This window comes from Dipodomys spectabilis, unplaced genomic scaffold, assembly GCF_019054845.1.
Source record: "Dipodomys spectabilis isolate Male_0828 unplaced genomic scaffold, ASM1905484v1 ptg000312l, whole genome shotgun sequence".
Taxonomy (NCBI): domain Eukaryota; kingdom Metazoa; phylum Chordata; class Mammalia; order Rodentia; family Heteromyidae; genus Dipodomys; species Dipodomys spectabilis.
Window position 1 is genome coordinate 4,427,231 of NW_024870989.1, and position 25,172 is coordinate 4,452,402.

Here is a 25,172-nt window from a genome sequence, read left to right on the forward strand (position 1 = left end):
GGACTACTTACTGAGAATCAGCAAGGAGCAACCAACCTTCTGGCAGGGATGGAGGCTACAAAGATGTGGGGTTGGAGGTGGGCTTTTATGGAGTCTGAACCAGGGGGCAGAGGTTATCATAGAGGTTATCAAAAGGCTATTAGGGCTGAGAGAGGTGGAGACTTTCAATCAGCTCATAGTGGAATGCTGAAGCCAGGCTTGGGTCAGACTGCCCTGCCTGCGCATCAAGTCCACACGTACCTGGGCTTTGCATGGTGTACATGTGTGCCTGAGGCAGTAGGGAGGTGGTCAATCCTTCATATTCCATCTTTAGATACATAAGAAGATTGGGACAAGAGGGGAGAGGTAAGTCCTCCATATAGGGTCTTCGGATAGACAAAATGATTGGGTTTGAAGAATAGACCAGGAAAGAGTTATTAGACTCTTCTTTGGAGATGCATTGTCTGGTCCTATTGGGGATTTATTATCCAAAATGTCCTGTTTGGAATTTATGTTTCAGTTGGGATTTTCTAGCAGAGGTATCATCCCAGACCTGACCTTTCCTTTCCCATTTTTTTTTGTCGGTCATGGGACTTTAACTCTGGGCCTAGGTGCTATCCTTCAGCCCTTCAGCTCAAGGCTAGTGCTCTACCACTTGAGCCACACTGCCACTTCTAATTTTCTGGTGGTTAATTGGAGAGAAGCATCTCACACACTTTCCTGCCTGAGCTGGCTTTGAACTGTGATCCTCAGATCTCAGCCTCTTGAGTAGCTGGGATGACAGGAGTGAGCCAACAGTACCCGGCTTTGGTCCTGCACTTTAGATTATGTCAGGGATGAAGTATTCCTGAGAATCAGGAAGGGTCCGGGGATGGGAGCGGTGGGAGGTGATCAGTCATGGGAGCAATGTGGAGTTATGAGAACAAATCAGATTCCCATCATGTTTGAATAGCAAATTAATACTTTTGATAATCACCAAACATTGTGATAAATCCTATGATAAGTCACAGTGATAACAACAGTTATTTCTATAGTGCTAACCAGATGCTAGGCACTATGTATACATTCACTCCCTTACACATACACACACTCCTTACAACAACCTTGTAGCATAAGTACTATATTGTTACCATTTTACACATGAAGAAAACAGAACCACTGAAGAAAGATTAAATAACTTGTCCAGTCTGGTGAGTGGTGGAGCTAAAATTTGTACTAAGCACTCCGGGTCCAAGTCTATGCTCTTTAGACACACTGCCTTGGGCAGATGAAAAATGAGTAAAAGTTCTAATGGTTGGAAGGTGAAGATGAGTGGAAGAAGTATAGAGAACAGGAAATCAATACTTGTGAAAGTATGTCAGATGTGAGGATAGTGGTGGAGGACATGTGTGTCTGAGATTAAAAAATAAGAGACATGAGGTGAACCCAGGAAAGCACAGGTGGAACTGGGGTTCCTGTGGAGGCCAGACCATGTAGGACTGTGCAGGTCACATCAGAAGCTAAAAAAGAACAGGAAATCACTGGGCGGGGGGGAGGACGGAGAGGGCACAGCAGTCTGAATGCCACTTTGGCATACAAGGTGAAAATGCAGGGAGCCACGTGACAGCCGGATGACTGTGCTTTTGGAGGTAAGGTACAAATCACACAGGGCAGAAGGAAGGATTGAATTTGGGAGAGAGAGTCACAAAGGGAGCTCCATGGGTAATTCTTAGGGTTCTAGTTTGTGGGAAACCACTAAGAAGGCTCAGAGGCTTTTAATGAAAGTAATTTGCTAAATCCTGGAGATGTGGAGTACAAGGAATATTTGGGATCAGGGGAGGTGTCCAGAAGTATACTGAAGGAAGGATTCAGAGATAATTTCTGGAGCTATACCTGACTGTTTAAGGCACAGGATACATAAGATCCTACAAACGGGCTCTAGAAGAAGAGAAGCTGAAGGAAATGGCATTTAAAAAGACATACAAGACAACGATGAGCCTGCAAAGGAGAATCTGAGAGGCAGAAGGAAAACCAGTACAGTGATGTCAGAAACCATTGAGAGGATATGTTTAAGAAATCAATAAAGTCCAATGCTTCTGAGAACCAAGAAGACTCAGGTTGAAACATCCATTACATCAGGAGACATGGTTACAAATTGCAGAAGGACGAGAGGGAAGGAGTGAAGTGAGGAATGAGGATGTGGTATGGAAATTAAGAAAGAATGCACACAACTCAGAAAGTGGGACGCATGAGAGAATGGAGGGTCAAGAGAAGGGTCAGCAGATTTCTGAGTGTCAAGCATCAGTAGCTCACAACTATAATCCTAACTACTCAGGAGGCTGAGATCTGAGAACCACAGTTCAAAGCCAGTCTGGATACACAAATCCTTCAGACTCTTATCTCCAATTAACCAGCAAAAAGTACATAACTGGAGGCATGACTCTAGCAGATGGTGCCAGTCATGAGCAAAAATCCAAGTGAGAACACAAGTCCCTGAGTTCAAGTCCCAGCACCAGCATGAGAATGACCGTGTTTAAAATGTGGATTTTAAGACCAGAGCTGGGAGAAAGAGATGAAGACAGGTGGGGAGGGGGGAGCCAGAAGTATGAAACTTCTATGAAGTAGAGAGAGAAAAGACCAAAAGCTTGAAGAGCTGTGAGAAAATAGTCTTTTACCAGGAGGGCAGGAAGCTACAAGGTGAGTGTCTATAGATAGGTTTGTACCTTTGACAGTGAGAAAACTGTGAAGTTCCCATCTGATGGCTCCCACCTTGTTTATGACACAAAGATGCACAGGAGAATGAAAGAGAAGGTGAGAGGAAAGAGGGAAAGGGTAGTGTCAGAGTTCTGAGCAGACAAGAAGGAATAAGCTGTAAAGGTGTTAAAAGTGAAACATTGAAATGGATTGCTAGGTGGAACTGAGGGATCATTTCAGAATACTGGGAGTCAAGACATGCAGAGGTTTCAAATGATTACAGTGCCTGCCTGTGGGTACAGGCAGGGAGGACAACTGTGAGGAGTCATCCAGCTGGGGTTTGGCTAAGAGAGATCCCACACGAACTCCAAAAGACAAGTGGACTTAAGGTACAAACCTGAGAGATATGGACCAGGCACCTAAGCTACAAGAAGAAAAGAGAGAAAATAAGGACTTGGGGAGAGTAACAGGGACAGAAGTAAAATGAGTTGAACAAGCTATTGATGGAAAGAGGTGTGTAAAGAACAGTACATTTGAACTGAACCCATTAATTTCATTAAAGCCCAATAGAAGTGCACACAAGTGGGTCATGGTGTATGTTAGCTCTTCAGAAGACTGAGATCCAGAGGATTGCAACTTGAAGCCAGCCCAGGGAAAAAGTCTGTTAAACTCCATCTCCAAAATAACCAGCAGAAACCAAATGGTATAGCACTAGCTGTCAGCAAGCTGAGCAAGAGCTCAAGGCTCCAGTTCAAACCCCAGTACTTAAAAAAAATTAAATCACTCATTAGCAATTGTGTAGATTTTAAGTCAAAGCCCAGCAAAACAAGAACCAGGAAATGGGTGCTTGTAAGAGGGGAAGGAGTGTGGGGAAGCAAGGGGAGAAGGGTAGATGAAGGGGGAAGGGTGGAGAATGCAGGCAAGAATCCATACCACAGAACAGACAATAAGGGGATGTGTGAAGATGTTGACATGGTGACACAAATCCAGATGCAAAGAACACACAAACTGCTTTGTTAAATTGCAAAACATTCAATAAATAACCTAGAATTAACATAAGTAAAGGAAGGAGTGGTTTGGAGGATTGGGAGAGAATGCTGAAAGGGTAACATTGATCAAGACACACTGTATTCATAAACCAACGGTTTTGTACAACTACCTAAGGATAACAAAAATATTTTTAAAAAGGAAGCAAAGAATGACTATGGTCATACTGATGCCATCTACTGTTAGCCAGAAAAAAATGGGAATGCAAGTTGCAGAACCCAAATAAGATGACTAAGTTAAAAAAAAATTACTCATTAGATAGTGTGAACTAGATTGCTCCTTATTAATACATTAAGAAGATGTATGAAAACATTACAACCCAATAAGGAAAATATGCGAAACTCCCTACTTGGCTGGAGACTCCTCTTCCAGGGCACCAGGGTCTCTTCGTCCTCTGAGGCTACTTCCTTTGGGACCCTTAACTCCACAACACTGAAAAACAGCAAAAGACTCTGCAGTCATATGAATGCATTTACATCAATGTTTTTACAAACATATAATCACAAAAACAAATTTTAATGACCCATTTCTTCTTTTTCCATAAAAAGCAGTATTGGGGTTTGAACTTAAGAGCATTGCATCAAACAAGATTTTCCTACTTATGCTTCCTACATAGCTGAGATTACAGATGTATACCCCCATGCCTGGCTTGTTGATATTCAGTCTATTTCCCCAGATAGCCTCAAACCATGATCCTCCCAAGTCTCTAGAGATTACAAGTGAGAATCATTGAGCTCAACATTAGTGTCTTCTTTTCTTTTTTTGGGGGGGTGGGGTCCGGTTTTGGGGCCTGAACTCTGGGCCTGGGCGCTGTCCCTCAGCTCTTCAGCTCAAGGCTAGCACTCTAGGACTTGAGCCACAGCGCCACTTCTGGCTTTTTTGTTTTTGCTTATGTGGTGCTGAGGAATTGAACCCAGGGTCTCATGCATTGTAAGGCAACTGCTCTACCACTGAACCACCTTCCCAGCCCCTAGTGTCTTATTCTTAAGGGTTTGCTTTTCGAGGAGTTCTGTATAGATACAGCTGCCACAGCAAAATAAATTTCTTATCCATATAAATTTTCAGAATGTGAAAAGTTATTTTATAAATAGAAATTTCCATAAATAATCTAAAACTAAGAATGCTATAGGTCAGGCACCAATGGCTCATGTCTATAATCCTAGCTACCCAGGAGACTAAGATTAAGAATCACAGTTCAATGCCAGCCTGGGCAGGAAAGTATGTGAGAGTCTTATCTCCAGTTAATTATCAGAAAACCGGAAATGGAGCTGTGGCTCAAAGTGGTAGAACACTAGCTTTAGTGCATTAGCCTAGGCCCTGAGTTCAAGCCCTACAATAACCAAGAGACAGAGAAAGAGAAGGGAGAGAGTGAATGGACTTTAAATGAATCAAAACTCTTATTATCGTAGAAAATTCCAGCTACTTAAAGGAACCATAAGCTGAGTACACAGTGTTCATACCTGTAACCCTAGTACTCAGGAAGCAGAGGACTGCAGTTTGAAGTCAGCCCAGGCAACAAGGTCTGTGAGACTCCAGTTAATCAGCACAAAGGAAGTGGATTGGTGGCTCAAGTGGTAGAGCACTAGTCTTAATGACCCAGGTCCTCAGTTCAAGCACCATGATTAGCATGAGAGACAGAAAGACAGACAGAGAGAAAGAGAGAGCACACCATTAATACTCATTTGTTTCTTTTTTCCATTCCTGGGGCTTGAACTCAGGGCCTGGGCACTGCTCCTGAGCTTCTTTTACTCAAGGCTAGCACTCTATCACTGGAGACACAGCGTCACTTCTTGCCTTTTCTGTTTATGTGGTACTAAGGAATCCAACAAAGAGCTTCATGCTTGCTAGGCGAGCTCTCTACCACTAAGCCACATTCCCAGCCTCAACCCATAAATATTCTTAAACTACAAGTATTAAATATACTCCCTAAAAAATAAGACTATGTTGGGCCTGGCACCACAGTAAAAGGTAAAAGACCAAGAAACCAACAAAATTCTGGTGCAGTGTGCACATCTGTCACATCAGCTACACAAACATGGGAGCTCTTATTTGGTGGGCTGTGGTCAGGGTAGACTGGGCAAAAAGCTACTTTATTCAAACAATGTTGAAAAAGGTTTGGGGGCATGACTCAAGTTACGGAACCTCTGCTTGACTAGTGCAAGGGCCCTTAGTTCAAACCTAGTACTACCAAAGGAAGAAAAAGACCGTCCAAACAAGTTCAGAAAATGGCAATAAGGTAGAAATATATTTTACAAAAAGGATCACATATGATTATAAATATGCTGGTAATAACTAATCCAGCAAAACAAGACTTTGAATTAATTTATGTCGTATTTCATTTTAATATACCAACTACAGACTGGAAATGACAGCATAATGAAAATTTAAATTTTAATTCACATGACCTCATTCTTTTCCTTTCTGTATTGACATTTATACTACTTGAACATTACATTTTATGAAGCCCCAGAAAAAGAAATCTTGGTAAATTGTTAACATCCATTTGCAGAATTGGATGTGTGGTTCAAGTGACACAGTGCTTGGTCGAACAAGCCAACTTCAATTCCCAACACTGCTGGGAAAAAATTACAGTCACATATGGAACCCAGCATTTTTTTCTACCTAGGTCAGAAAAAAAAGTTTTGAATGATGGCTTTTTAAGGTTTTAAATACATATAAATTAAACTGCATTAATAAAATACATCTCAACTTAAATATTTTGTGTTCTAAGCATGTAGAAACTGCAATCAATTTTTAAAAACCCTTAAAATTAAAGGAAGTACTCTTAAGGAAGGAACCCAAAGGTGCAATGAATGCCTCTGTGCCAGTGAACATATAAAATAGTATTTATCGAATGAATTCCAAGAAATGGCAACAAGTTTTCAACATTTTTCACATTGTTGATGAAGATGGTTGTTTTTGCTTTTTGGCCTTTGTTTCTTGTTTGTTCGTTTTTTTTTTGTCTGTGTGTTCCTTTAGCTGTCTTTGGGGTGTAGGAGGGCACAAAGAAATGGAAGCACCAGGGCTGAACAAAGGCAGCAATGGTACTCAGTAGACACTATCAGGAAAATGACTTGTACAACTATACAATTTGTAGGTAGAGATGGGGGAGGGAAATGGAGAGACAAAGGAAGGGGTGAAATTGCCCCCAAAGAAATATATTCATTATCTGCTTATGAAATAGTAACCCCCTCCTGGACATCTCTTTAATAATTAAAAACAGGGACTGGGAAGGTAACTCAGTGTTAGAGTGCTTGCCTTTCATGCGTGAGACCCTGGGTTGGATTCCTTAGCACCACATAACCAGAAAAAAAGCCAGAAGTGGTGATGTGGCTCAAGTGGTAGAGTATTCGCCTTGATCTGAAGAGCTGAGGGACAGCACCGAAACCTAGAGTTCAGGCCCATGTTGGACCAAAAAAAAAAAAGACAAACTCTTATTACAAAGCCCAGGCTGCATCCTACAACCCTCCTGCTCAACCCCAAGTTTTAAGATTACAGGTATGTATAACTATACTTAGCTGGAACAGTTTTCTGGTAATACTGGGATTTAAAAAAAAACTCAGCCCATTAAGCTTTCTAGGCTTGTGCTGCATCAATTAAACCATACACCTAACCCAGGGCTCCAACTTTTGAAAGCCCTTTGGGGATTCCTTCAGTGACACCCAGGTACATACACCCCCGGGGAAGGCAAACACGGAATTTTGGGCTCTATTACACTTGCTCACTTAACTCAGGCCCTCCTAGAGACATTGCCAGAAGACTTAGTGAAGCCACTGGTTTACAGTAGAAATTCCCCATAGGAGAGAACACTGGGAATTTTTAGAGGCACTTCTGTTTGACACAGAAGAGCAGTAGCCTGTGCTTGTGCCTGTGACTGACACATGGTAGGTAGAAGCTGAACACCCCAGAGTTCACAAGCAAATTCACAGAAGCCACAGACCAATATAACAGTGGGAGCTGAGGCCCCTGTGGGCCAGCAGCCAGCATCTACTCCATCCCTCCTCCTATGCATGATCTTTGTTTCTTCAGTCCAACTACATTGAACACATCTCCGCCCCTCTCACTGTTATCCAGGCGATCCTAATTCTAACTTTCACCTTCACCAACCTTCAGCTGCCACTTCCGTGCCAAGTCTAAACCTCTGGCAGAGTAAGGTAGACCTACCCCATAGGGATGACAGGTGTGTCAGGGGCCCAGGCACATCCACTCCACCTTTCAAGAGCACCGACTATATCCCAAAGAAATTTCACTTTCTTTCTCTTTACACATGCCAAAGCATGATAAACTATGTGCTTTCACCTCCACCTCAAGGGGTCTTTAATGAGGAAGAACAAGGAAGAATGAAGGAGAAGAGAAATGGAAGAAGGCAAGACACTCATTCACACTTGGAGCCCAGCTTCCCCAGCCTTGTCCTCTGTTTCTCACTGCCACTCAGGGAGCTCCATGGAAAAAGGAACAATAATACCTGGGAAGGACACTGCCAAAGCCAGGCATCTGATGGACAGTATACAGCCAAAGCCAGGCAGCCGACAGGATACAGCCAAAGCCAGGCACCAGGCCAACAGCCCTGTGGTCATGAGAGCCCCTCTCTGATACAGCACTACGTCTCTGGTGCCAACTTGTAGATTGCATACAATGAACAATGAAGAACAACACAGTTTAATTCAGGTTCCAGAATCCCCTGCCTCTACCATCTAGGCCACAAATCCTCAGATATTTGCATCAACTAAAGATTTTTTAAGATAAAGTTTGCCAATTTCTTAAGTGACCAGTAATCACACAACTGTCAACCATCACTCATAGAAATGTTTTAACACCAAAAAGAATATAGAGGACTTCTCCTCAGAAGACAGGGCTTGTCAAGAAGGGTAGTTTACAATACAGAGCTCTAAGGAACACTTACTCCATCACTAATCAGGCCAGTTACAGAAACCTCTTCTGTTCCCTTGCTCATCTGCTTTAGGACGTCACTGCACAATGGCTCCAGACATGGAGGGGAAGGTGATAGGAAGAGGAGCTGAAGGCAAAGTGAAGGAGAGGTATGATACAGTAGTCAGTGCAGTGGTACCCAGGACAGTGGAGGACCCCTCCCCTCCTACAGGCCCAGCGACCTAGTCTCAACTGGGACTGAGCCCACACACCCCAACCCCAGCCCTAGAATCTGGACTCCTCCAGAAGGCCTGCCCACTTTGTAAGCATTCCCAAGAACTTGAAGTTAAACAGAACTCAAGTCAGGGCAAATGTGTAGTTGGAATCACTGCACAGTACACAAATGGCCCCCATATGTTGATGCAGTGAAATGCCCAGTACTGCTTCTCCGCCCTGATTTCTCACAGTGCTGATGGAAACCTATGCTTACAAAATATCCTCCTCATGAAAGAGGAAGACACACTGATGCTCTTCCTCCCAGTCTCTCCAAGAACGTCATCAGCATCCACTAGTCCATGTGTGGGAGCACAATGTTGAGCATTCAACCAGGAGGAGAGCAGTCACTAGGAAAGGATATGCACCAGGAGGAGAGCACTCACTCACCAGGAAATGAGCACTCATGAGGAAAAGAGCACTCACCAGGGTGAGGAAACCTTTGTTACAAAGATATACAGCATTCCCTGGCCTCCTACAATCACCCCAAATATGTCAGTATACCAGGATGAAATCTGGAGGACAGATAGCTGTCTCAATGACATAGGATGGGAACAAGCCCTACTTAGGCCAAAGTGTCTCCCTAGACATCACCCTTAACAGTCTATCCCTCCAGGCTGCTTACCTGAGCTATTCAGGACTTGACCAGGTCTCTCTGTGCCCAGGTATCTACCCAGACACCTCACAGGGCACACACAGTTCACATGCCTGTTCTGCTGCTACTGCATCTGTAGAGAACCTGGAACAGAAGTGGAAAAGTCCTTCCATTGTCTAAAAAATGAAGCTCAAATTCCTCATGCTGGAAAAGATGGTAGTGTTTCTCCCCAAGTCTTCCACGGCCAACATCCTTCTGGAAGGCAAAGAAAAGTCAGAGCCAACCTCCCACACCCCATCAAATGTTGCAGACAGTAGATTTTTGAATAACCTCTTCCCCTAAATGCCCTCTGAGCCCACAGGCACAATCTCCACAGTTATTTGAGCCAGAATTGTCAGTTTCCAAAGGGAAATGAGGCATACAAGCATATCACCAAGTCCATGTGAGAGCCGGCCTGCATGCAAGCACAGAACGGGCCATAAGAAGAGATGGTCAGGGCTGGGAAGGTGGCTTAGTGGCAGAGCGCTTGCCTTGCATGCATGAGGGCCTGGGTTCGATTTCTCAGCACCACATAAGCAAAAAAAAAAAAAAAAAGAAGAGGTGGTCAGCAACCTGGAACAAACCCCACAGGATCACCCACAACAAGTATGGCCTCTGGAAGTCAGAAACAAGGCATGTAAGGGCAGGATAAAGGCCGTGGTTAAACATGAACAACAGCCAGTCCACCACTCCTTCTGACTTACAGCTACACATCCACGATCAACAAGCTTCACAAGAACTAAACCTCAGATGAAGATTAAGGACATTCCAGCACACAGGGAAGTCTTCAAGATTCAAGGATATGTACACTGAAATGTTTCTAATCCAAGAAAGAGAATTAGAACAACGATCAAAGCAAAGGAATTCATACTGCTGACGCACTGAATGGTATTACCACTTAAATGGTATTACATCCTAAAAATGGCCACAACAAATAAAAATTGACACAAGGATCAATCTTCCCAAGAAAAGTGATTTTTGTTATTGCTGTTTAGTCAAAGGCAAACTTGTATGCCTAATTTATGGCTCTGTGTTAACAGAAATGGAAAAAACCAATCTGGGGAATAATTCAAGCTCAAAGCAGGCTAAACAGAGGTAGAAGTAGAGAACAAAGAACAGAGGTAAGGTCAGATGTATAAGGTCTTGCAGCCATTGTAGGATCTGTTCATTCCTTCCTGCTATCTTTGATAAATCAATGAAAACATTCAGAAGGCAAAAGAAGGTAGGCTAACCAGCAAGCTTAGAGTAAAATACAAAGAATCTTGCCCTAAAATCTTTCTTTCACCAGGATATTTCAAAAGATTTTAAAAATTGGACTATTTTGAGTAAGATAGCTCATTCCTGTAATCTCACGTCTTTGGGAGACATAGGTAGAAGGAAGGGGGAAGTGAGAACCTATCAGAAAAATAAAGCAGAAAGAGCCAAGGTGGGAGTTGTGGCTCAGAGGTTGAAGTACCTGTATACCAAGGGCAATGCTCTGGGTTCAAACCCCAGTACTCCAAAAAAATTGAATAAATAAGCCAGGCACCCCATAATCCAAGCACTCAGGAAGAAGAGGCAGGAGGACAGCTAGTCCAAAGTCCAGCCTAAGGCACACAGCAAGAACTGTTCTCAAGATAGTTAAGAGAATAATGTGTTTATCTCTGAATTTCCCATTTAACAAGGGCTTTAGCATCAGTTCCCCATACACAGCACAAAAAAAATATGAGAGGAGAAGAGAGGATGGCCGCATGAATGAATACAAGTATGTGGTCAGAGGCAACAGAACTCTGTCACCCTGCCCCCCACTTCTAAGCCTAAATCCATTCAATTGTCAAGACAGGATGGGAACCACATTTTCAGTCCTCCTCTCCTACACAATGTTGACACCTTCCTAGGGTAACCTACCAGAACATAACAACATATGTTCAACTCCTGGGAACCTGATCCCTCCAGTCTAGCAACGAGGTGCCAGGGCAGGCTGCACATGCACATCAACTCACATATCTTGTGGCTGCTCCTGTCCACTGCCAACTACCCAAGGCATTTCCTCAGCAGCACACTGGGAATTAGGCACACTGCCCCCCTAATGTGGCACAGAAATGAGCCCAGTGTAGCAACGACCTCAGGAGGAAAGTGAGTTCAAGGATGGCCTGGGATTGATTGAGACACTGTCTCATTTCTCAAAAAAAAAATGTCTTTCAGAGAAGATATGGCCAGGAAGCCTGCCACAGCCTGGCCACACCAATACTGTCATGAGTCTACCTACTTGAGAGAAGCTCCCAGTGGGCCACCCTGAACCCCAAGGGAACTCCTTCAAGGTGGAGTGCCCAGCTCAGAACATGCTGAGCCTCTAATGGGGGTAATGTAAATGGCAGCGTGTCTGGGCAGACCAGGTCTAGGGGCTGAGGTCCGGACATGGTCTGGGTGAGGGGCCAAGAGCCAGCTGGCTGAGGCTGGGAAAACCCCAAAGCGAGGGGCCAAAGTCTGCCAGCCCTGGTTTTAGGGAGGTCAGGGGCCAAGGGCCAGAAAGATACTCAAGGCAACCTAGGCAGAGGGGCTGGGATCCAGATAGGGTCTTGGGCCACCCAGGGTGAGTGGCCCAGGGCTGGCTGGCAGGATCTGCAGGCATCTCGAGATGAGTGAACAACAGGGGCCAACAGGGGTCCCCAGGCAGCTGGGCTGAGGGGCTGAGGGCCAGGCTGGGGTCTCAGGCACCTGGGACAAGGGGGCAGGGTTCCCGCGAAATCTATGAGAAGGGGTGCAAGGCCAGTCGGATTCAGGAACAGCCATGCCAGGTCCCAAAGTCAGCCTCTTACTTTCCTTCCCAGGACCAGTACTCTACTGCAAGCACATGCCATGTTCTCCATGTATAGTCCACTGTGCATCAATACTCCACTGCATGTACATGTCATGTTCTCCATGTACAGTCCACTCTGTGTAAATACTCCACTGTGTGCACAAGCCATGTTCTCCGGGTACAGTCCACTGTGTGTAAATATTCCACTGTGTGTACTTGCAGTGTTATTGGTGTACAGCACACTGGTGTAAATTCTCCACTACATGCACAAATTGTGTTCCCTGTGTCCAGTCCATTGTGTGTAAATACTCCACTGTGTGCTCATGCCATGTTTTCTGTGTACAGCCCATGATGTGTCAATACTCCACTGTGTACACATTTCATATTCTCCGTGTACAGCCCATGGCATGTAAATACTCCATTGCAGTTACATGTGGTATTCTCTGTGTACAGTCATCCGCCAAGGAGTCCTTAGGATGCTTCCAGCTTCATTGATTATGCTGAACAATGTTGTACGAACATAGGTGTGTCTGTCCCAGCCTTCTACTGTTGGTATTCACTTGGGAGATAGAGGTGCATAACATCTCCCTGAACCACCATTTGGGGAACAAGCCTCTGCTCTGTAAACCTCTGGGACACTCTACACACATCACCTCTTGGAATCTAGCACAATCAGAGAAGTTTCTCTTTAAGTATTTAGCCCACTTATTTATTGGGCAGTTGTTTCTTTGAAGACTTGCTGTTTGGGGATTTAATTTTTTGAGTTCCATGTATATTTTAGATATGAGATCCTTGTCTCTTGTAAGGATAGTGAAGATCTTCTCCCAATCCGTGGGTTTTCTATTAATCTTGATAGCTATGTCTTTTGCCATTCAGAAGCTCTGCAATTTCATGTAATCCCATTTGTCGAACCTTTCTTTGATTTGTTGGGTTTCTGGGTCTCTATTAAGAAAATTTCGGCCTGTGTCAAGGAGTTCTAGGGTTTCTCCTATTCCATTCTGTAATGTTTTCGGGTTGTCTGCTTTGACTCCTAGGTCTTTGATCCATTTGGAGTTGATTCTGGTGCAGGGAGATATATAAGGATCTAGCTTTAGTTTTCTACAAGTAGTTAACCAATTTTGCCAGCACCATTTACTGAAGAGACTGTCTTTCTTCCATTCGATTTTTTAGCTCCCTTATCGAAGATTAGATGGCTGTAGGTCTGACGGTTCATTTCTGGGTTTTCAATTCTATTCCATTGGTCCTGAGGTCTGTTCTTGTGCCAGTACTAAGCTGTTTTGATTACTATGGCTTTGTAGTAGAGTTTGAAAATTGGTATTGACATTCCTCCAGCACTGTTCTTTCGAGGACCGTTTTAGCTATTTGGGGTCTTTTATTGTTCCATATGAATTTTTGGAATTGCCTCTTCTATTTCCTGGAAAAATGATTATAGCATATTGGCAGGTATCACATCGAACTTGTAGACAGCTTTGGCAAGTATTGCCATTTTTACGATAATGATCTTTCCAATCCAGGAGCATGGGAGTTTTTGCCACTTTCTAAGTTCTGTTTTGATTTCCTTTTTCAAGTTTTTAAAGTTTTCATCATATAGGTCCTTCACTTCTTTGGTTAATTCCTAGGTATTTTATTTTTTGTGGGACTATTACGAATGGAGCTGCTTTCCTAATTTCAGCCCCAGCTTTCTCATTGTTGGCATACAGAAAAGCCATTGATTTTTGAGGGTTAATTTTATACCCTGCTACTTTGACAAAGTTTTGAATAAGTTTGAGTAATTAGGGAGTGGAGTCTGTGGGATACTTTAAACACAAGATCATGTGGATGGCCAAGACACATGAAGAAATGCTCAATCTCCATAGCCATAAAAGAAATGCAAATCAAAACAACATTGAGATACCACCTCACCCCAGTTAGAATGGCTATAGTCAAGAACTCTAATAACAACAGATGCTGGAAGGGATGTGGACAGAAAGGAACCTTACTGCATTATTGGAGGGAGGGAGTGTTAACTTGTTCAACCACTTTGGAAAGCTGTATGGAGGTTCCTCAAAAGATTCCACACAGAAGTCCCCTATGACCCAGCAATCCCACGTTTGGGCATTTACCCAAATTATTTCAAAGAAGGCCACACTAAAGCTACGAGCACGACTATGTTTAGTGCAGCATTATTTACATAGCTAAGATATGGAACCAAAGCATATGCCCCTCAGTAGATGAATGGATCAACAAAATGTGGTAGATATACACAATGGAATTCTAAGCCTCCATCAGAAAGAATGACATTGCCCCATTTGTTAGGAAATGGAAAGACTTGGAAAAAATTGTATTAAGTTAAGTAAGCCAGGCCCAAAGAAACTTAGGTTCCATGGTTTCCCTTATTTGCAAAAACTAGTATATGTCTGATTCAAGCAGAAAAGGTCATATAAGTTGGTGTTAGGGAAATGAGCCCTAAGATATGTATTTAAATGTTTTTTTTTTCTTTTGGTGATTGTTTCTAACACATTTATAAGATTACTTCTTTGTTGTTTTTTTGTCCCTCCTCCACGGTATAACCCCTGCTTTCACTGTATTTGAGGTTGTTATAATGTGTGGAGAGGAATGGAAAAAAACCAATCGTTTAAATACAGATACAGGTGGATCCATTGCAACAATGAGATGTACAAGTCGCTATGTGGAAAAACGAACTTTACAATTTTGGAGGTGGGGGAAGAGGATTGGGTGGGAATACAGTGGGAGGATGGGAAGGAATGAGAAGGGGAAACAAAGGAGGAGGCTACAATTCTTGATAAGAAATGTACTCATTATCTTGCCCATGTAATTGTAACCTCTGTACAGTATTTTCACAATAAAAAAATTAAAAGAAAACAGTGTAGCACAATCAGTCCTCTTCATTTTTGTCACTTTAATAAATTTGAAATCTATTTTGATACACTTTTCCCTAATCACTGGCATTGGGCATCTTTTCCTTGTACCTCTCATGATATCCACAGGGCTTTTTGTGACCCTGAATGTATTTTGCCTAATTTTTACCTTGTTTGTAATTGTTACTTTCAAATAGTTTTACAGAAGAGTTTTGATTTAACGTGTCCATTTATGTGCACAGCGTATCTTTTACAATCATTTTCCCTCCATCAGTTTCACTTCCTCCACCTATCCCAAACCCACCTATCTCATTCATTTTCCATGTTCCATTTTCACATACATATATTGAGACTGTTACGTACATTCTCCCACCATTCATCTCTCTATTCATTTACCCTATCATTAGCATCCACCTGCTCTAGTCAGCACACATTTCAGTTTCCTGATATTAATTTTTGTTAAACTATTAGCTTTTTGATGGAGCTATGCCATGGAATCTCACTCCAGCCTATACCATACTTAGTCAGTTTGGTATGGCATACACACACACACACACACACACACACACACACACACACACGTATATATGTTTATGCTCTAGATATATGTCATGCCAGGTTAAACCATACTTTAGTCAGTTTGGTAAGACCTGTATGTTTGTTTTACATATAAGATCCACATGTGCTCCATGCACTAGTGGCTCATGCCCATAATTCTAGTCACTTGGGTTGCTGAGGTCTGACTGTAGTTCAAAGTCAGTCAGACAAGAAAATCTATGATATTGTTATCTCCAATTAAACATCCAAAAGCTAGGAATGGAGCTGTAGCTCAATTTATAGAGGGCTATCCTTGAGTGAACAAACTAAGGGACAGCACCCTGAGTTCAAGGCCCTGTACTGGCAACAAAAAACCTTAAAAAATATTTGCATATGAGAGAAGACATGAGCTCTTTTTCTTTCTGAGCCTGTTGCTTCATTTCAGATACATCCATTGCCCAGCAACAACAACAACAAAATTCCTCTGTTTGTGATTGTGTGTATGTGTGTGTGTGTGTGTGTGTGTGTGTGTGTGTGTGTGTGTGTGTATACAATGGTCCTATACCTGGAACTCAAAAAATTAAATCCCACAACAACAATTCCTCAAAGAAACAATTGCTCGATATATTGGGCTAAAGACTTAAAGAGAAACTTCTCTGAAGAGGAAATAACAATTGCAAATAGACACATGAAGAAATGCGCAACCTCTCTAGACATAAAAGAAATGCAAATGAAAACAACATTGAGATTCTACCTCATTCCAGTTAGCTTTTTTTTTTTCCATGGCTGAGGACGGAACCCAGGGCCTTGTGCGTGCTGGGTGGGCGCCCTTCCGCAGGGCTAAAGCCAGCCCCCTCAATCCAGTTAGAATAGCTATAATCAAGAACTCTATCTGATGAAGGCATATAATTACATTGTGTGTATATACCACATTTTCTTGATCCATTCATCTACTAAGGGGCATCAGGGTTGGTTCCATATCTTACCTATGGTAAATAATGCTGCAATAAACATAGTTGTGCTGGTAGCTTTAATATGGTCTTGTTTGTGGTCATTTGGGTAAATGCCCAAAAATGGGATTGCTGGGTCATAGGGGAGCTCTATGTGGAGTCTTTTGAGGAACCTCCATACTGCTTTCCCAAGTGGTTGAACAAGTTCACAATCCCACCAACAATTGCCCCAGTTATTAAGAAATGGAAAGACTTGGAAAAAATTATATTAAGTAAAGTAAGTCTGGCTTAAAGAAACATAGGCCCCATGGTTTTCCTTATTTGCAATAACTAGTATATGACGGAGACAAGCAGAAATGGTCAGACAAGTTGATATTAGGGGAAATGAATCCTAAGATACATACTCAAATGGTTTTTCTTGATTGCTATTGTTTTTAACATATTCATAAGATGATTTCTTTGTTGCTTTTGTATGTCTCTCCCTGATGGTATAACCCCTGTTTTCACTGTATTTGATGTTGGTATAATTTGGGGAGGGGAAGGGAAAAAACAAATCATTTAAATAGGGATACCGGTGGGCCCATTGCAACAATGAGATGTTCAAGATATTGTGTTGAAAACGAACTTTACAACTTTGAGGGGGGAAGCATTTGAGGGCAGGGATTGTAAGGGAAACAAAGGAGGAAGCAATAATGCTTGATGAGAAATGTACTCACCTCGATCATGTAATTGTAACCCCTCTGTACTATATTTTCACAATATAAAAACTTATTAATAAAAAGAACTCTAATAACAAGAGATGCTGGAGGGGATGTGGCCAGAAGGGAACCCTACTGCATTCTTGGTGGGAGTGTAAACTTGTTCAACCAGTTTAGAAAGTAATATGGAGGTTCCTCAAAAGACTCCACATAGAGCTCCCCTATGAACCAGCAATCCCACTTTTGGGCATTTACCCAAAAGATCACAAAAAAGGCCATACTAAGTCTACAAGCACAACGATGTTTATCACAGCACTTTTTACCATAACTAACATATGGAAGCAACCCAGGTGCCCCTCAGTAGATGAATGGATCATGAAAATGTAGTATGGAATGGAATTCTATGCCTTCATCAGAAAGAATGGCATCACCCAATTTGTTAGGAAATGGAAAGGCTTGGAAAAAATATATGAAGTGAAGTAAGCCAGGCCTAAAGAAAAATAGTTCCCATGGTTTCCCTTATTTGCTATAACTAGGATATATCTAGGACAAGTAGAAAACATCAAAAGCTATGTACATATGACGATATAAGATGAAGTTAAGTGAACCCAAAGATAGTGTTTTTTCCTTTCTTGCTATTGTTTCTAACGTATTTATAAGGTAACGTGATTTTTTTTGTTGCTTTGTATATTCCTCTCCCATGGTATAACCCCAATTTTCACTGTATTTGATGTCAGTATGAATTGGGGAAGAGAAGGGAAAAAACAAAATGTTTAAATAGGGATACACTTTGACCCATTGTAACAATGAGATGTACAAAACACTATGTGGAAAAACAAACTTTACAATTTAGGCAGGGTCTGGGGAAAGTGTAGTTGTGGAGATGGGAGGGAAGTGATGGTAGGTCCATAGATTCTTAATTTTTCCAAAACCTTCATCATAAAGGGGTGTTGGGTGTTGTCAAATGCTTTTTCTGCATCTATTGAGATAACCATGTTCTTGTCCTTGCTCCTGTTGATGTGATGAATAATATTAATTGATTTGCATATATTGACCCAGCTTTGCATCCCTGAAATGAATCCTGTTTGATCATGGTGGATGATTTTTTGGATGATTTGTTGAAGTCGATTGGCCAAAATTTTGTTGAGAAGTTTTGCATCAATGTTTATCAAAGAAATGGGCCTATACTTCTCTTTCTTTGAAGAGTCCCTGCCTGGTTTTGGGTGAGGGTTATGATGGATTCATAGAATGTATTCGGTAGTGAACTTTCTCTTCCAATTTCACTGAAGAGTTGGAAGAGTATTGGTGTGAGCTGTGCTTTGAGGTCCTTGAAGAATTCCGCTGTAAAACCATCTGATCCTGGACTTTTCTTAGATGGGAGGACTCTTAATGCTGTTTCTATTTCAATGGTTGATATGGGCCTGCAAAGATGGTTTAACTCATCTTGGTTTAGTTTTGGCATATCAATATTTGTTAGGAAAAGGTCCATTTCTGCCAAGTTCTCAAACTTATTAGCATTATGTTTTGAGACGTATTCCCCTATAGTGTTCTGAATCTTGGTTGTTTCTGTGGTGATGTATCCATTCTCATCACTGAGTTTATTTATTTGGGTGTGTTCTCTTCTTTTTCTGATAAGATTTGCTAAGGGTCTGTCAATTTTGTTAATTTTTTCGAAGAACCAACTCTTTGTTTTGATGATTCTTTCTATAGTTTTTTGGATTATAATTCATTTAATTCTGATTTAATTTTAATTATTTCTTTTCATCTACTGGATTTGGGTTTATCTTGCTGCTCTTTTTCAAGGAGGTTCAGATGTCTCGTTAAATTGTTGGTTTTAGATCTCTCCAATTTGTTGATGTTGGAACTCAGAGCTACAAATTTGCCTCTGAGTAATGCCTTTCCTGTGTCTCAGAGGATCTGGTAATTTGTGTGCTCATTTTTGTTGAATATCATGAAAATTTGAATTTGCTTTCTAATCTCTTCCATGAATCACTTGTGATTCAGCAGAGGGTTGTTCAACCTCCATGTGTTACCAGACTTTCTTTGTTGGCTTTTGGGGTTCAGGTCTAATTTAATTCCCTTGTGGTCAGAGAGAATGCAAGGTATAACTTCAATGTTTCTGAATTTGGACTGGGAAGGGATGTGAAGGGTAAACAAAGGAGGAGGCTGCAATGCTTGATAAGAAATGTATGCATTACCCTGCCCATGTTATTGTAACCCCTCTGTACAGTGTGTTCACAAAATAAAATAAAATAAAATAAATTAAAAAAACTTCAATGTTTCTGAATTTGGACAAGTTTTCTTTGTGGCCTAAAATATGGTCTATTATAGAATATGTTCCATGTGCTGCTGAGAAAAGCATGTGTTCTGATACTACTGGGTGAAATATTCGGTAGATGTCTGTTGAATCTAGTTGATCTATGCAGTTGTTTCGATCTGCGGTTTCTCTCTTGAGTTTTTGCCGAGTTGATCTATACAGTGGGGAGAGTGGTGTGTAAAATCCCCAACAATTAATGTCTTTGGATCTATGTGGGATTTGAGGGAAAGTAGCGTTTCTTGGATAAATTTGGGTGCTTGGTTGTTTGGTGAATAGATATTTAGAATTTTAATATCCTCCTGAAGGAGAGATCCTTAATTTGTATGTAGCGACCTTCTTTATCTCTTCTCACGAATTTTAATTTAAAGTCTATTTTATCTGATTGCAACTCCTGCCTGTTTATGGGGGTTGTTTGCTTGGTAGATTTTTGTTCCAGCCTTTAACATTGAAAATGTGTTTGTTTTTACGGGCAAGATGTGACTCCTGAAGGCAGCAGATAGAAGGATCTTTCTTTTTAATCCAACTAGACAGTCTATGTCGCTTAATTGGAGAATTAAGTCCGTTAATGTTGAGAGATAGGACTAAGAGATATTTGGGAGTTCCTGCCATGTTATCCACCTTCTTGGGGGCTCCAAAACTGGATTCTTCCTATGGTTCTTGGATTCTCAGTTTGGATGCAGTTTCTTGACCTTGTAGTCTTGTTGGTTTTCTATGTGTAGGACATCTTTAAGAATCTTTTGTAGGGCTGGTTTGGTGGAGATGTATTGTTTCAATTTTTCTTTGCTATGGAAGGTTTTTATTTGGCCTTCAGTTATGAAGGAGAGTTTAGAAGGTTGATAGTTGTTTGTTTTTAGGGAATGGCATATGTCATTCCAGGTTCTTCTTGTTTTGATTGTTTCTGCTGAGAAATCTGAGGTGATTCTAATTGGTTTCTCTTTATAGGTGATTAATCTTTCCTCCTTAACAGCTTTAAGGATCTTTTCCTTGAACTGAATTGATCCTGTGTGGATTATAATGTGACAGTGGGATTTCCTATTCTGGTCTGGTCTATTTGGAGTTCTAAAAGCTTCTTGTATCTGAATAGGCCTATCTTTCTTCATGTTTGGGAAGTTCTCTGCTAGGATCTGTTAAACAAATTTTCTAGAACATTAACTTTTGTTTCTAGGTGCTCCTCTATGCCCATTATCCTTAGATTAGGCCTTCTGATGGTGTCTTCCAAGTGTTGGATAGATCTATCATATTTTTTGGACTTGTCTTGGATGGTTGTATGTTCTTTCTCTGTAATATCTATGCTGTCTTCAATCCCCGAGATTCGATCTTCTGCATGGTCTAACCTGCTGTCAAAACTTTCTACTTTGTTTTTTATTTGTTTTCCTTCTAATTGGTCAGCTTTGATGGCTTCAAATTCTTTGTTGAAGCTTTGTTTTAGATTTTGTATGAACTTCTGTACTTCCTTAATTTGGTGTTCAGTGTTTTTGGGGAGGGGTAGGAAAAATCCTGTATCTCCCTTGTGTCCATAACCAGCCTCTTGTTGGAGTCTCTGGTCTACTTGTGGTGTTTGATTTTCCTGTGGCTTGGTTCATTTCTTATATCAGTTTGTTTGAACAGGCAGAAAAATGCTCTGCTTTACCCAGGATTTTGTGATCCTCCTCTCAGGTTAGTTCAATGGGAGGGAGATCTGCTTTGAGTATCAAAAAAGAGGGAGATGGCTTTTCCCTCAAGTTTGGAGATGCTGTGATGTGGCTAGGTTCTGGGTAGAGTTGAGGCCTTTCAGCAAACAGTAGCTTTTCCCGGGGGCTACCAGAGCCCAGCCTGGAGCCACTCTCAGGGTTTATGTTTACTGAATTACAATTGATTGTCAAGGCTGCTAAAGGGTGGGGCAGCCTCTGGCTCTGATTACCCAATGAAGAAATCCACTCTTGGGGCTGGCGCCTGAGCTGGGTGACTTTTCCCTGAGTGGAGCTGAGTCTGGCAGGTCAGGTTAGGTTCTTGTGACCTGCTAAATGACTCTAACTTTCTTCCAAGGCCTGAGGTGGAGCTAGCAGGTCCGACGAGCTTTGTCAGTATCCAAGATGGAGATCTCCGTTACTGGGGTGGGGGGAAGGGAAGGGTGGCCTTCCTTCCTTTGCTCCCTGAGAAGGAGTGAGGACGTTAGGCTTCTACTCACGCCGAGTCTTGGTTCCTGGATCATCTCTGGTCTGCGAACTGCTGGATGAAGATGTCTGCTCCTTGTCGGTTCTTGCTGGTGTTGAGTAGAATCTACTCTCCCACCATGTCTGGCTCCTTCTTCCCGGACTCTCTGTATTGCAGGTATGGCGGTTGGGGCCACCGATGCTTCCACAGCGGCAGGGGCTGGCAAGTGCTCAGATCTGTCTCCTTTCCTTGATTTTCCCTCTCTGGCCTAACTCTCTGTCCTGTGATGGCACACTTGGTGTGATTCTCTGGCTTAGGACTGTTCACTGGAACTCTAAAACTGCTTTCTATGCTAGAGCTTGTTTAGCCTCCAGCTTCTCCTCCGCCATCATCCTCAGAATAAGTCAGTGATTTTTCTTAGACAACGTGACATAACAGAAGCCAGGAAGTGGTAACTTAGGTACTGAGTTGTGGCCCAAGTGGTAGACGGCCACTTGAGCAACAAGCTGAGTTGTTTGTTGACTTTGCTGTTTTTCCCTGGTTATTACAATAAAGGGGACCTGCATTGGCAGATCCTAAGACAGGCAGAGCTGGTACTCAATCTTCACAGGGCAGCTTTTTATCTTACTTACAACATTCCTTGCAAACCCAGGATCTTCTGTTACCCCCTATTGACCTCGTGCTCACTCGCTCTACATTTTTAATGTTGCTAGTGAGAGAGTGAAATAAAGGAAAACTAGAGGACCAACATGTTCATGTCTCAAGAACCCTGGTATAGAGCTCAGAACCAGATTGCACAGTTCAGCCAGGCATCAACATGCCACCTCACTAGGGGGCAGCAGATGAACTGCACAGGGAATCTTAGCAAATGAAATAATAAACTGGGTCCCAGTAGTAAAAGGGGCACTCTCTGCTCACAGTAGCACTGTCAGTGTAAGGCAGAGAGATAGGGATTTTATGGAAAGGGGCAGAAAGTGTTGCTGCTAGGCAGAGCGAAGGCCCAGCTTGCTTTGTCTTTTCTTCTTCCGGTTGGGGCTGACTACCCCCCAAATGCACCCCCTGGCCCTCTTCCCACCCTGTGCCCTTGGGCTCATAAATTCCTTCCCAAGAGTATTTTCAGGATATAGAGTTCAGGATGCACCTGCTGTGTGTGTGTGTGGTTATGTCTCCCTAAGACATACTAACATTTTGGTGGCTACAAAGGAATAATTGATGTCCTCATTGATGTTATTATAATCCAGTAGTTCCAACCAGGAGTACTTCCTTTGTTCCCTCAGGATGCATTAGGCAAGATGTAATCACTTTTGATTGTCACGGACTTGTGGGAGGAGGGGAGCTGCTGGATTATCTTGAAGTCTGAGACAATGCTCATCATTTCCATTAGATGCAGTCAGACATTGGACTTTGAATAAAGAGTATTCTGAAAGTACAAACAACATAAAAAGAGAAATGTACTCATTCCGTTTCCCATGTAACTGCAACCCCTGCCTACAGTATTAAAAAAAAGTTCATCATGCACTGTAGCAGGTGAAGCACTGGTTTGGAAGGACAGAAACATTGCAAGCTCCAAGCCCATAACCCAGGGTGATGCAGTCTATAGTCTGGAAGGGAGGCCAGAAATACTCTGTGTATGGCCTTCCTTCTCTTGGGGCCACAATGTAACAGGATGAGGCAAAGTGTGTACCTCAAACTTGGGTATGCAGTTACAATCACATAATCCCAAAAACCCACCCGGGGAATGTTTCCCAGATATGAGGAAAAAGGCCCACCTGCCACAAAATTGGGATATCTAGGATGACAGTACATTTGCCTAGAGGGAGGAACCATCAACATGGAAGACCACAAAGTGAAGAATAGGTAATTGAGCTCCCCCTCCGGGCAGTCTTACAAGCCCTGGTCTTCCTTCTCCTGGGTCTAATGCTGCACCTGCCTGGCAACTCTGGCACCACCTGCATGCATTCCACTTAACACATGTACACATGCATACAATCTCTCACCAGCAATTTGTTCCCTCAATGGTAGAGTGGAAGGGCAGCCACTATGTCAAGTCATGGGCATGAGAAATGTTGGTTGGAGAGGACAGTAGCATCCACAGTTCCAGTCCTATAAGCTTGGGCTACAGAGATCATAGTTGGTGGAGAAGTCAAGTGGGGGAGGAGAAAAACTCCAAGATCTGACCTCCCTTCTCTTGGTCCCCTAGAGCATCTCCAGGTAAATCTGGCATCATGTCTGTGTGTTCGTGTGAATGTATACACAGGGGTACAACCCTTCACCCAAGATTAGTTTCTAAGTAGGGGTGATGTGGCCCACTTACCTTGAAACAGGGGCATGTGGGATGGCACTGTCACCTGGGAAGACACAGACCAGAAAGATGGAAATGTACCAGGTGAGTATGAAGAGGTCCATGGCAGAACCTCTTTGTTCTAGTTAAAGCGGTAGTGGTTGGTGATTGTGGCAGCATCCCCAGCTCTTGTCCAATAATCCCCAGCTAAACAGACCACACGTAAGAAAGGAGGTGGGGCAGATGTTATAGAAGCCTGGGAAGAGTGGCTGGGACCAAATTATCTTTAAAAAAGGCTGTTCTGAAATACCTCCCACAAGGGGAAGAGAAATGAAAAAGCAAGGAATGAAGGAGAGGGGCTCATGTACCTCATGGAGTTATCTGAGAATAGCTCACACAGCTGGGCCCACATTGAACAGTAAGGTCATGTGGTGAAGCTGAAGATCCATCAGGTTCCCCCAGTGGCTGTTGCAGGCATAACACCGCTTGAGAGAGGGAGGCAAGGGCTACACCTTCGGCCCCATAAATGCCAGTGGACATGGGGAAAACAAAGAACCCAGAAGCTCTACAAGCCATAGCTGGGAGGAGATGAGGGGCACACTCTGAGCCATGGTCTTCCTTCTCTGTGGCCACCACAACTGGATTCAGACCATTCTGGCACCACTTCTGTGTGTTGTGGGTGGACACATGCACATCCTCTCACCTGTACATGTTTTCCCAAAGAAGAGGCTGAGCCAGGAGGTGGACATGGAAAAATGGTGTTGGGTAGGGCAATATGTTCAGAGGTGAGTTGGGATAAGGGCGAGCAGGGAAAGGGCGACCAGCTGGGAGGAGTTAGGCCCCACTTACCTTGATTCAGGGCTGTCCAGGGATGGTTCCTGCAGATGGGTCCAAACTGACCAGGAAAGTGGAGGTCCTCCATGGTAACGATGAAGAGGCACCAATATTAGCTCCAGTACCAGCAGATGCAGTTGGAACTGAGCAACCAAGCATGCTACAAGGCCATAGGTGAAATTGTGGACAGGGAAGATTTTGATTCTCTGATTTCCTTCTCCAATGACTGTGGCCTTGGTTCAGTCCAATTGCATCATTTACCTATGTGCATGCCCACGCACATCCCGTCAGACAGGAGGGGCTTGGATGG